Genomic DNA, 12,865 nt, shown 5'->3' on the forward strand with positions numbered 1-12,865 from the left:
AAGCACAGGCGTAATTACAATATACAAACAAGCGCAAGAAAAGGAACAGAGATGAAATTAGGAGATGCTGCGTGGACGTGAGGCTTTCTGAAGGACAGCTTCTACCGAACAGATGCGCACCAGATAGCCTACCAACGCACTACTTGTTCTGTACCATACAGCTTAAAATTTGAAAAGGAGAAAAATATGATATTAAAATCGCAATGCTATTTCAGGATGAAAATTCAGTGCCATTATTATTATCATTATTATTATTATTATTATTATTATTATTATTATTATTACTATTATTATTATTATTACTATTATTACTATTATTATTATTACTATTATTATTATTATTATTATTATTATTATTATTATTATTATTATTATTATTATTATTATTATTATTATTGGACAAGACATCCCAGAAAACTGTACTAAATCAGTGAAAATCCCCATTCACAAAAAAGGAGATCCAAAACTAAAGGCACACATTATAGAGGATTAGGCCTAAGTATTTTGAATTCCGCGTACAAAATATATACAAATATTCTCAGGAACAAATTATACACAGTGTTAAAAAAGTATTCAATATTTTAGGAAGTGCTAGTATGCATCAAAACAAAAAAATAATGTCTAATAAACATGGGTCCTATAATACATACTTTCTGAGATCTGAACACTTGATCATAGGAGGTGATCAATGTGACGTCAATTCGTAGTTATGCATTCCTTTGCCCTTCGGCGTAAGGAATCACGCACTCTTTGAAATTTGTTTTAATACGTTAACAAGAAAATCCTGATAACCATCACTAGTTAATCTCTGTAGTAATACGTATGGCCCTATTAAACTATCACCAAGAACGCACGACCATAAGTTGATTGAGAATCGGTGCTGATGCCTTGTTTCTTCAGCTGCATGGGGATTGTCATCAGCCTATGCATGCTGATTACCAAAATTCACAACACCATCTCTGCTGAACCCCGCTCACATCCGCAATCAGACTTTTGTTTTCAGTATTCCTTGCAACGTATCATTATTCCATGCCAGGGGTGTCAACTATGGTATGATCATCTGATAGTCTGCTGTATTGTATAGCAAAGAAGTGCATTGCCATGAATGGACGTCACATTGAGCACCTCCTATGAACAAGTGTTCAGATCTAAAAGTATGTGTTGTAGGACCGATGTTTATTAGACATTATTTTCTTGTTTTGATGCATACTCGCACCTCCTAAAATACTGGTTAATTTTTTAAAACCCTGTATAAGCATTATGAAGGTATATTTGGAGAAGAACAAAATGGTTTTCGTAAAAGTGTGGTTACTTTGTACTGAAATTGCTAATTGAAAAACACAGAGACTTCAACTTAGAGATAACTTACACATAGTTTTTATTGATTTTAAACAACCTTCAGAAAGAATCAATCGAAATAAATTATTTCAGGCGATAGCAGATGATCTTGTCTCCCAACAGCTTTTAATTAAAATTCATAATATTTACAATATCATCATCATCATCATCATCATCATCATCATCATCCAAAACAAGTATAAGGCCCAGTGACGGCCCAAGACCTCCTCTCTTGGGAACGGTATTGCAGCATGGCTTTTCGAAGTTCATTCCGATTCATTTGTTGGACATGGTTTTTCTACTGCAGCTGGTACTTGTTTATAAACTGTAAGACTTGATGTAATTGAAGTTCTTACATGATATCCTCATTTCTTTTGTGGTCCAAGCAACTATATCCTAGCGTTGCTCTCATAAATTTCATTTCACAGGCAGTTATTCTGCTGATATCTGTACTTCTCACTGTCCATGCTTCATTTCCGTAACATAGTACAGGTCTAGCTAAGCTTTCAAACAAACGTATCCTTGTGTGTCGCTGTACTAGGGAAGGCTTCATAATTTTTTTTTATTATTCTTATGTACTAGCATCTGAAATAATTTATTTCGATTGACTCTATCTGAAGCTTGTTTAAAATCAATAAAAACAATGTTCGAAGCAAGTAAAGCGATAGGTTTGGAAGTAAATCCCGAAAAGACAAAGTAAATCATTATGTCTCGTGACCAGAATATTGTACGAAATGGAAACATAAAAAGTAGAGATTTATCCTTCGAAGAGGTGGAAAAATTCAAATATCTTGGAGCAACAGTAACAAATATAAATGACACTCGGGAGGAAATTAAAAGCAGAATAAATATGAGAAGTGTCTGTTATTACTCGGTTGAGAAGCTTTTGTCATCTAGTCTTCTGTCAAAAAATCTGAAAATTAGAATTTATAAAAGAGTTATATTACTGGTTGTTGTGTATGGTTGTGACACTTGGACTCTCACTTTGAGAGAGAAACACAGATTAAGGGTGTTTGAGAATAAGGTGCTCAAGAAAATATTTGGGGCTAAGAGGGATGAAGTTACAGGAGAATGGAGAAAGTCACACAACGCAGAAATGCACGCATTGTATTCTTCACCTGACATAATTAGGAACATTAAATCCAGACGTTTGAGATGAGCAGGGCATGTAGCACGTATGGACGAATCCAGAAATGCATATAGAGTGTTAGTTGGGAGACCGGAGGGAAAAAGACCTTTGGGGAGGCTAAGACGTAGATGGGAAGATATTATTAAATGGATTAGAGGGAGGTGGGATATGATGATAGAGACTGGATTAATCTTGCACAGAATAGGGACCGATGGCGGGCTTATGTGAGGGCGGGAATGAAGCTGCGGGTTCCTTAAAAGCCATTTGTAAGTGTCTCTAACAAGTAACTTGAATTCTCTGTGTTTTTCAATTAGCAATTTCAATGTAAAATAACCACACCTTTACGAAAACCATTTTGTTCTTCTCCAATGATACCTTCATAAAGCTTATATAATTGTCCCTAAGAATATTTGTATATATTTTGTACCCGGAATTCAAAAGACTTAGGCCTAATCCTCTATAATTTTCCTTTAATTTTGGATCCCCTTTTTTGTGAATGGGGATTTTCACATTCAGTGAAGTTGTTGAATAAAAGTGTAAGTTTTGTAAATAAGGTGTCCACCGCTATGGAATAACGGTTAGAATGTGTGACTGTGAAACTTGTGGGCTTGGGTTCAAGTCTTGGCTGGGGAAAGTTGCCTGGTTGAGGTTTTTCCGGAGTTTTACAGTTTTTCCTCAACCAATTAAGAGCAAATAGTGGGTAACTTTCGGTGCTGAACCCTAGACTCATTTCGCTGGGATTATCACCTCCATTTCATTCAGACGCTAGATAACCATGTCGGTAGATAAAGCGTCATAAAATAAACTAATTAAATAAGTTATTGTAAATAGTTGCTCACATTATCTTAAAGTTATGTATTTTACCGTAGCATTTAATAGGCTACATTTCAAAATATAAGTACATACATAAATACGTTTCGAGCTGTGTCGGTCCATCTTTTTGGGTCACTTTTCATTTTTGAAACTAGGTCATTTAGGTAAATAAGACATTTTGGTCTCACTACATTTTTGGTACAGCATTTTCGCTAATAGGCTATTTCCGTACCACGAATTTTTTGGTACAGCACTTGGGTCACTTTATCATTTTTATCACTGCTTTGTATCAGTCATGTTGCTTGGTCATTGCTTATGAAATAAATTTAATTTAAATTACATTTCCTACCAACGGATAAAACAATTTGCAAAGAATCGTAAGGCCTCTCTGTATTTCACCGAGCATTAAAAGTCCAGCTCCAGTGATAAGAGTGTTCAAATATCTCCGAGTGAATAAAAGAAAATTTAAGTATAACATTTATTTTTTTTATTTGGAAAACATCAGACCAATAACACTAGCAGATCACAAGAATCCTCTATTCTAGAAAACAGAAATTTCTAAATGCTTGAATAGTAAATTATGTATAACTATAGATACAGAAAGAGACTAGAAAAAATAAAATACTGGACACATGAAAATTCAAGCAAAAGTCTTCATCACATGTGAGCCTTTATGTTGGCCACTCGTCTGGTCCGTAAATTCGTAAATGAAATGCAATGTGTAACTGAAGTGTACTCAAAAACTAAAAACGCCACCGTTTATATATATATATATATATATATATATATATATATATATATATATATACATATATAAGAACTACGGAAGAGACTAGTAAAGTGCTTTGTGTGGAGTGTGGCACTGCATGGGGGGGGACAGAAACATGGACATTACGACGAGGTGAAGAGAAGCGAATAGAACCATTTGAATGTGGATAAGGAGAAGAATGGAACGTGTGAAGTGAACAGACAAAATAAGAACTGAAACTGTTTTGGCAAGAGTGGGTGAAGAAAGAATGATGCTGAAACTGATCAGGAAGAGGAAAAGGAATTGGTTGGGTCACCGGCTGAGAAGAAACTGCCTACTGAAGACTGTACTGGAAGGAATGGTGATCGGAAGAAGAGTTCGGGGCAGAAGAAGATACCAGATGATAGACGACATTAAGATATATGGATCATATGTGGAAACAGAGAGGAAGGAAGAAAATAGGAAAAATTGGAAAATGCTGGATTTGCAGTGAAAGACCTGTCCTTGGGCAGAACACTATGATTGAATCAATGCTTCAGACTGTAATTTGCTTTGTATTTCACACTTACAATTTGTTTTTCTGCCTATAGAAGAGTTCCAATAAAGCTACTATTGAAGATTATCATTTATTTCAATCCATCACGTTGTGGAACTAGTTTGTTTTACTGCTAGGGAAATCCAGATAACTGGAACAATGTGATCAAACTTGTGGGAAACCCGACAATAGTGAGCGCTAATATATGTGTTGATTACCAGCGTCAGTATACAGACAGCAGGAAAGCATCCAAATACAAACGCTATGTCAGCCACACAGCGGCAGAAACGGAATTGAAAAACTACGTTTTATTGCGTGGATAAACTGCCTTCATCACTCAAAACTTCTTCTTCTCCAAATATTCTTTTTTTTTCCCCGCGACCGTCTATGATGGGGTTAATGTGTGTTTCCAATTCATGTGTGGACTCTTTCATTTTGCCTTCGTGGAGTTGTTCAACGTTCATCCTTTTCATGCGATCTTCAATTATTTTAACATCGTCCCAAAATGACCACACATCATTCATTTTTCGAAAGTGTTAATTGTGAATTCTAAAGGATTATAAGTAGGGTTCGGAAATTGATGAAATAGGCCTATCATCTTTTCTCTGAGACAGCTCAGACAATGCAGACTGCAATATGTTTAAACTCGTTTCACTTCAACAGGAACAAATATAGCCTACAACCACCAACGTAGCTCAGTCGGTTGAAGCGTTTGCCTTCCGATCCGAAGTTGCGCTTGGGCGCGGGTTCGATTTCAGCTTGGCTTAATTAACTGGTTGGGTTTTTCCGAGGTTTTCCCTAACCGTAAGGCAAATGTCAGGTAGTCTGTGGCGAATCTCGGCCTCATCTCGCCATCACCAATCCCATCGAAGGTAAAGCAACCGGTGATCCTTCAAGACGGAGACCCATCGAATGGCGATGGCTCATTACTACAATGCTGAATAAGAGGTACGCCTAGATATGGGAATTTCAGTTTATCCTAATATTTAAATGTGCATTGGTGTGATTTCGAAGATATTCATTTTCATTATTATTATTATTATTATTATTATTATTATTATTATTACTACTACTACTATTATTATTCAATTGTTTTCTGTGTTGCAGTTATTTATAATTTTATGCATTTATACGGGATGAGTAAGGAAGAAAGGTACATGATTTGAGGGATAATAATATTGGTGATTCTTAACAAAAACATTTATATGAACATACATCCTCTTATTAACGGTTTTCGGAGAAAACTAATGGAAACAATGAGGAACGGGAAAAGTGCAGGTGGTAGTAAATTAAAACATTGTTACCTTACGTTGCGTTTAATTGTGAACTTTTCTTTAGAGGACATGTTCAAAGAGTCCACCGTCAACTTCAAATCACTTTACAGCTCTGTAGACAGCTGCTGTGTTGCTGATCTGAGCTGATTCGAACATTCCTTTACTTCAGCACAATCATGTAAAATGTGAGCGAGAAGTTCTTCCCTTGTTTCCACTTTGCGCTTGTAGACTTCGCTCTTAAGCCAACCCTACACACAGTAATCCAATTGAGTAAGGTCGGGTGACCTCGGTGGCAAAGAAATGACTCCACCGCGACCGATCCAATGCTCGGGATATGTTTCATTGATCCTACTGGGACCTAATGTCATTTTGGTTGCATCCGCATGTGAGTGCTGAAGAAGGACACGAGATAGACGTCCGTGATTTTCAAGCAGCTGTATGTCAGATGCTGTTGAGAACAGGGCATATGTTCATATAAACGTTTTTGTTCAGAATAACCAATGTTATCAACCCTCACACCATGTACCTTTCCTCCTGACTCACCCTGTATCTGGCTAAGAGGAATAGAAGGCCTTATGGTCTTAAGTTTTTCAGTAAAAATAAATATTTTTTTTTTAATTTCAAATTTCAAATTTATTTATTTAATACATTGGATTTGAGCTACACTAGGCATTGCAGCTCGAAAGAGCAGAAGCTCGTGCTTAGGCACAGTTCAGATCAGTTATACAAAACATTTTACAAGATTGAAGAGAGTTCATTGAGCACGATGACATTAATATATAATAATATACATACATCATGTAATAATATATACAAATATAGAAACTACAAAAGTACATAGGTATTAGATTATCAATTTTTAACTCAATTAGTTTAAAAATACAAAACAATTAAATAATTAATCTAATTTGTTTCCTAAATCTATGTGAGTTAAGTGTACTTTGTTCAGGGTAAGCTCTAATTAATGTATTTAGGTAGCCTATATTCTGAGTCCAAAATTTCAGCAAATAAATGAATAAATAATTTAAATTGTAGGAAACATCATCGTAGTATCAGTCTTTATCACTCTAATGCATTGTAAACAGTCTATGACAGTGGTCGTCAGTACTCTGGGTAAAGGGTAAATAGTGCATCGTAATATACACCGTTGTGCAGAAGGGAGAGGCAGAAAACATACCCGCCAGCAGCGACGGATGCACACTAGTGCGATGTCTTATCCCCGGGTATGAGACGCTAGCCCGAGGTTGCACTATGCTGATGACCGCTAGTCTATGAGGTCTAGTTTTGAGACATGAATAGAACGCCAACTTCAGCACAAAGAAGGTTCTGTGGCATGCGTCAACATGACGTCACGCCAATATAATCTATGAACAGCTAACTTTATCTCCGTACGCTCTGGGACAAAATACAACCCCTAGCAATAATTATTGTTAGAAATAATTACACTGATGATGGTAGGTCTAATGCTTGATTTGAACCTTCTAGTAAGTTTTTGTTTATTTTGACATTTATTATATTATAGTTCACAGAAAAAGTACATACATATAATCATTTAAAACCTTACATTACACACTTCATAATTTTACACATAGATATACCATTTTTTAATACAATTTCTACAATTTAAATATTTAATATAAGATGTTTTTTGTTTTATCTTGCACTTGCTCCTAGTTCTGTGCAAGACTAAACTCATTTTAGTATGTTGTTACAATTACTATTTGTTCACTTGCCTAAGTTGTACTTCACGTTTCAATCTGCAATGTGCAGCTAGCATATATAAATCTTCCCTTATTCTAGTACCTTCCATTCCTCTTTCGGTACAGAAATACTTATGTAGTTCGAATAAGCTGTCTCTCGTTGGTAAGCCTTCATTTCTTAATTTTATTTCATAGTATTCTTTTGTCGTACCTTCAAAACTATTAAATTTAGAAATAAAAAAAATAGCTAAGTAGTTTCTAACCAAGTCAAAAATGTTATCGGTGAGTCTAGAAAATGCATACCTGCCAAAATAGAATTTACATATTAATTCAGTAACTTTACTTTCATTTAATAATTACTCCCTTTTATTTTTTATTTTAGTAATTTTCTCCGGTATTTTAGTTTCAGAGTATTTGTTCATTATTAAGAGATGCTGGCTTTCCTCCAATTTCTCCATACTGCAACAATTGACACTTCTTCCAGGCATAATTCTACATCTATAACACAAAAACAAGCGTATAAACATATTTGTCTAATTGTAACATCTTTTTCTTCCCCCTCTTTCAATTCTAGCTATTTAATTTTATTCTTTCCATTCTAATTTCTTTTAGCCAAAATTGATATAGACGTAATTGTTTTTGAAACTTTGAGACAAGTAAGTATTAAACAGTGTCTTAAATTGCTCTGCACATTCTAGAATATACTGTCTTTATCAAATGGTCGTAAAAATTACGAACGTTTCCGTTTAAAGTTGTCTGAAAAAGGTTTGTGTTCTAGAGTTGCAGGCGTTTCCTCTAGCAACTTACATTTGTTTGCTCTGTTTCTTTGGACGTTCTATGTTCATTTTACCTATTAATGACATTTTAATTTAATTATCTATAGATTGTTTACATATTGCAACCTGGTGGCTTATGAAGTCACCTCTCGCATTAATTTATTTTATTTTATTTTTTTTACTATGACCGCCAAAGGACTCTACAATAACACGATAACTTTTCAGCAGAACCCAATTAAAAACGAGCAACTTATTTGGGAAAATAATTGAAGGGGTCAGAACCATAGTGGGCCAAGCGCCATACATTAAAAACGGAGAAAACTATGGTTAAAATTAAGTGCTTACCATAATTCAATCAAATATATAGCAAATAATATAAAGTGTGCACATTAATACTAAATGATATATCAATCTTCATTAAATCATTGTATTCATTTAATTTTAACCCTTGTTTTCTCCGTTTTAATAAAATAACGGCGCTTGGCCCACTATGGCTCTGAACCCTTCAATTTTGAGCACAGACTTTCTTTTATGAATGAAATATGTAAAATTACTGTAAAAAAATGTCATATTTTAACGTTCGTACCCTCTAATTAAATCATCATCACATGTTTATGGACAAAGAAAACCTTCTACGAGTACGTAAATAACTTGTAATTTGAATTAGCCTCCTGTATGTAAGCTTGATCATCTCTCATTGTATCTTTACTGAGAATATTGCGTGGTGTATAGAGAACATTTTTGAGCACAATAAAATTTGCTAAATCTGGCTAGCATCCTATTAAATCCTAACATGAAATTTTAGACTTTGCATCAATTCAAGAGTTTTCGCAAAATTTAGAGCAAAAAATTATGCATACATGGAAATATCTAAATCCTCTGCTAAACAATTTAATCGTTAAAACCAGCCAGCAAAACCCGAGTTATACCAGCCATATCTTTTTATGAATTGGTCATGGACAGGGTCCGGATTTTGATGACCTTAAAAAATACCTATAAAATGACCTAAAATCAATAAAATGATCTAAAAATTGACTTAAAAATTTTTGTCTTCATTTTGGGGTATGGCAGTTTCTTACTTCTGTAACGTTAGAACTGAAACTAAAAACTAATATTAATTTAATCTCGCGAATTTATATGTTCTAGGGAAGACCACTTATAAAAAAAATAGTACCTTATTAAGAATATTGCAGTAGGTAACCACCAGCATGCGCAGGTTCTCGAAAGTTAGGGAACGCCTGTTGTCGGAAAGCACATTTTTGTACTGTGAGAAACTCCTTTCCACATCCGCTGTTACAACTGGAGCATAATTGAAATGCGCTAAATCACTGCCAGTGAGATCTTCTTCAATGCAGGAAGTATCAAATGCTTCACAAAAGTCTCTGTAAGAATCTGACGATTTATTCTCCTTCATGGATACACTATGTTGCAGTAAAAGTTGCGTGGATTTCTCCTTACTAGCGACTTGCACTGCCCGTATATGCTTTTCGCGACCCACATGTTGTTGAACAGTGAATTTTCTTTCGGCTGATACATCGCTTTCGCACAACTTACAAAATTAATACTTCACCGTCTGTAGAAAAAACATCATCTCCAAATTCAGATACAATCTGTCTTAAAGAACAAGATTTAGATAGCTTTATTTTAGGCATGGCTGAATGAAACTATGAAAACTGAACACCAAACATTTCTCTCTGAAAATATGTAATTAACTAAATGTGTAATAGTGGAAATAACGAATTAAACGCTTGCTAAGTAGCAGGAAGTAGCTAAAATATCTACTTTCAACATATAGACCTAAGTACTCATACATTGTCGAGCGGTATGTTTTTTTTTTTTTTTTTTTTTCTTCCTCCAACTAGAGGCAGGTTGGAAATAGGAAAACTGGTTGCAGCGACAACAATAAATATAGGTCAGACACAATTCTCAACATGTACATTGTCAAGCCATTGATTAAACTTGCATTTATATTGTTAGATTAAAATTAAATTTTAAATAATTTAATAATTTAAATTAATTTAATATTTTGCAAAAAAAAAAATAAAAACAAAACAAAAACAAAAAAGAAAGAGAAGGACCAAGAAAGGGAGTAAAATACGAAAACAATGACCAAAAAATGATTTAAGAATTGAAAAAATGACCTAAAACTTCCAAAATAGAAAAAAATGCACAATAGAATTAATACTTTTATAACCAGAGGTTTGTGTTCAGGATTTTAATATTTGAGAGCAATGCATACTGCACGAGAAAAAAAAAAAGACATTTCATCAAAATCCGGGCCCTGATCATGGATTAACATCTAGGACTGAAGAAATAGATTAAACGAAATAAAAAAAGGACTAATGAAGTAAAGTGGGAGTCAGAAACAAGTCAAGTTGATCTCCGCTCATGTAGATTTTCAGCGCAACAAATAATTTCGATTGAACTAGGAAAAGGATACTAGAGATGTCTTTATTTCACATTTGGTGCCAAAAAATCTAGGATTTCTTGGGAAATAATGCAGTGAATATTTTATCGCGATGTGTTTATTGCAATTTAGAAATTAATTTTATCCTATGTAAATGGTTACGTACTCAGAACGTATATTAAGGCGAATATAGGCCCCCTGTAACATTAGTCACATTCCGAGTCACATTGGCAATAAGTAGTACTGCAATTTGTTTTTATTGACTGTCATTTACCAATGTCGTTTACGTCTCTACGCTTTATATTCAAATCAATTCAGTACTTCAGTAGAGAGTAGATTGTTGCGAACATGATGTAGTTTCAGTTCTTGTGTTAACAGCTGGGGAAAATGTACGTATTGTACATATGACTACTAGTTTTAAATTGATATTTTTTAAGTGTCTGTTTATTATTTTTTTTGTTTTATTACTAGTATTTTTAAGCGTGTGTTTATTTTATTGGTACAATGAGTGATCCTCAAGAAGGACCGTCCACGCCGAAAAAAAAAAAACGTGAAATTAGGAAAGAGTTATTTAAAAGTGTGAAATCTTGGCTAAAACCATCATTCGTTGAATCATGGTTGCAGGAACCTCAATTTAAAGGTTGGTTGGCTAGCTCTAATGATCCATATAAAGTAAAATGTTTGTGTTGCAAAAAGAAACTAGCGGCCGGTAAGAATGAATTAGAAAGACACAGCTCACATCCTCGCATAAAATAATGCATTAAAGTTGAAACTGTCCCCAGAATTACCAGTGTTTTTACAAGAAATCCATCTGATGACAAAGTAAAAGTTGCAGAACTTAAGATAGTGTTTGATACTATAGAACATGATAAGAGTTTTAATTCCATGAACCATATTGTAGAACTACAACAAGGTGCTTTACTCGATTCCACTATAGCACAGGGATTGAAACTTAAGAGAACGAAAGTGCAGTGTCTGGTAACCAATGTACGTAGTTGATAGGGCTATAAAAATAGAAAAACAAATATGGTTTATTTAACAACGCTCGCAACAGCAGAGGTTATATCAGCGTCGCCGGTGTGCCAAAATTTTGTCCCGCAAGAGTTCTTTTACATACCAGTAAATCTACTGACATGAGCCTGTTGCATTTAAACGCCATCGACCTCGGCCGGGATCGAACCCGCAACCTCGAACTTAGAAGGTCAGCGCTATACCAACTACGCTACCGAGGGCGACCTTAAAAGATACAACTATGCAACTCTTCAAAGGGAAAGTTTTTTTTCAATTATTATTTATGACCTAGTGAATGATAATCTTTGTATTCTCACCAGGTCTTTTAGTGATGATGAGCTAACTATAAATACATTCCTCTTAGATTACGTCAAAATTGAGGATGCTACAGCTGAAAATTTCTTCAACGTGTTCGAGCATTGCCTTTCAAATTATGGTTTGCTAATCGAAAATATTACTGGGTACTGTAGCGATAATGCTATCGTCATATAGGACAAAGAAATTTATTTGTATCTCGTCTTCTGCAACGAAATCCAGATCATAATTTTTGGTTGTATATGCCATTTTCTCAATTTAATAGCTAGTTAATATTTGTGGAGAAAAATTCGCTCCGGCGCCGGGGATCGAACCCGGGTCCTTGGTTCTACGTACCAAGCGCTCTAACCACTGAGCTACGCCGAATTCAATACACAGCATCGGACCGAACCCTCCTCCTTCATTGTTTCCCTTTGTGGCCTGACTCCAAGTTAGACATATATGTTGACGTATATGTCCAATGTCAACTGCCATTGTACTAGGAGCGCACTCAGCTGAGTGACTTGTTTGGCCGGGATTCCGCAGTTACGTGCACAGTAATCTGTACAAATACATGCACTGCAGCTATGAGAATATTATAGATTTATTAATATTATAGATTTATTAATTTGTCCTACAGAATAATACATAATTATACAACATATATGCCTAGCTTTGAGTAAGGCCACAAAAGGAAACATTGAAGGAGGAGGGTTCGGTCCGGAGATGTGGATTGAATTCGGCGTAGCTCAGTGGTCAAAGAGCTTGGTACGTAGAACCAAGGACCCGGGTTCGATCCCCGGCGCCGGAGCGAATTTTTCTCCTCAAATATTAATTGTC

At 35.0% G+C, this 12,865-nt stretch overlaps 1 protein-coding gene across 1 annotated transcript in view; it reads right to left on the reverse strand.

The window, feature by feature from the left end:
• Positions 1-12,865, reverse strand: part of LOC138703217 (POU domain protein 2-like) — a 2,136,291-nt gene that overhangs the window by 1,373,740 nt on the left and 749,686 nt on the right. The window lies entirely within an intron of this gene.

This window comes from Periplaneta americana, chromosome 7 (assembly GCF_040183065.1).
Source record: "Periplaneta americana isolate PAMFEO1 chromosome 7, P.americana_PAMFEO1_priV1, whole genome shotgun sequence".
Lineage (NCBI taxonomy): Eukaryota > Metazoa > Arthropoda > Insecta > Blattodea > Blattidae > Periplaneta > Periplaneta americana.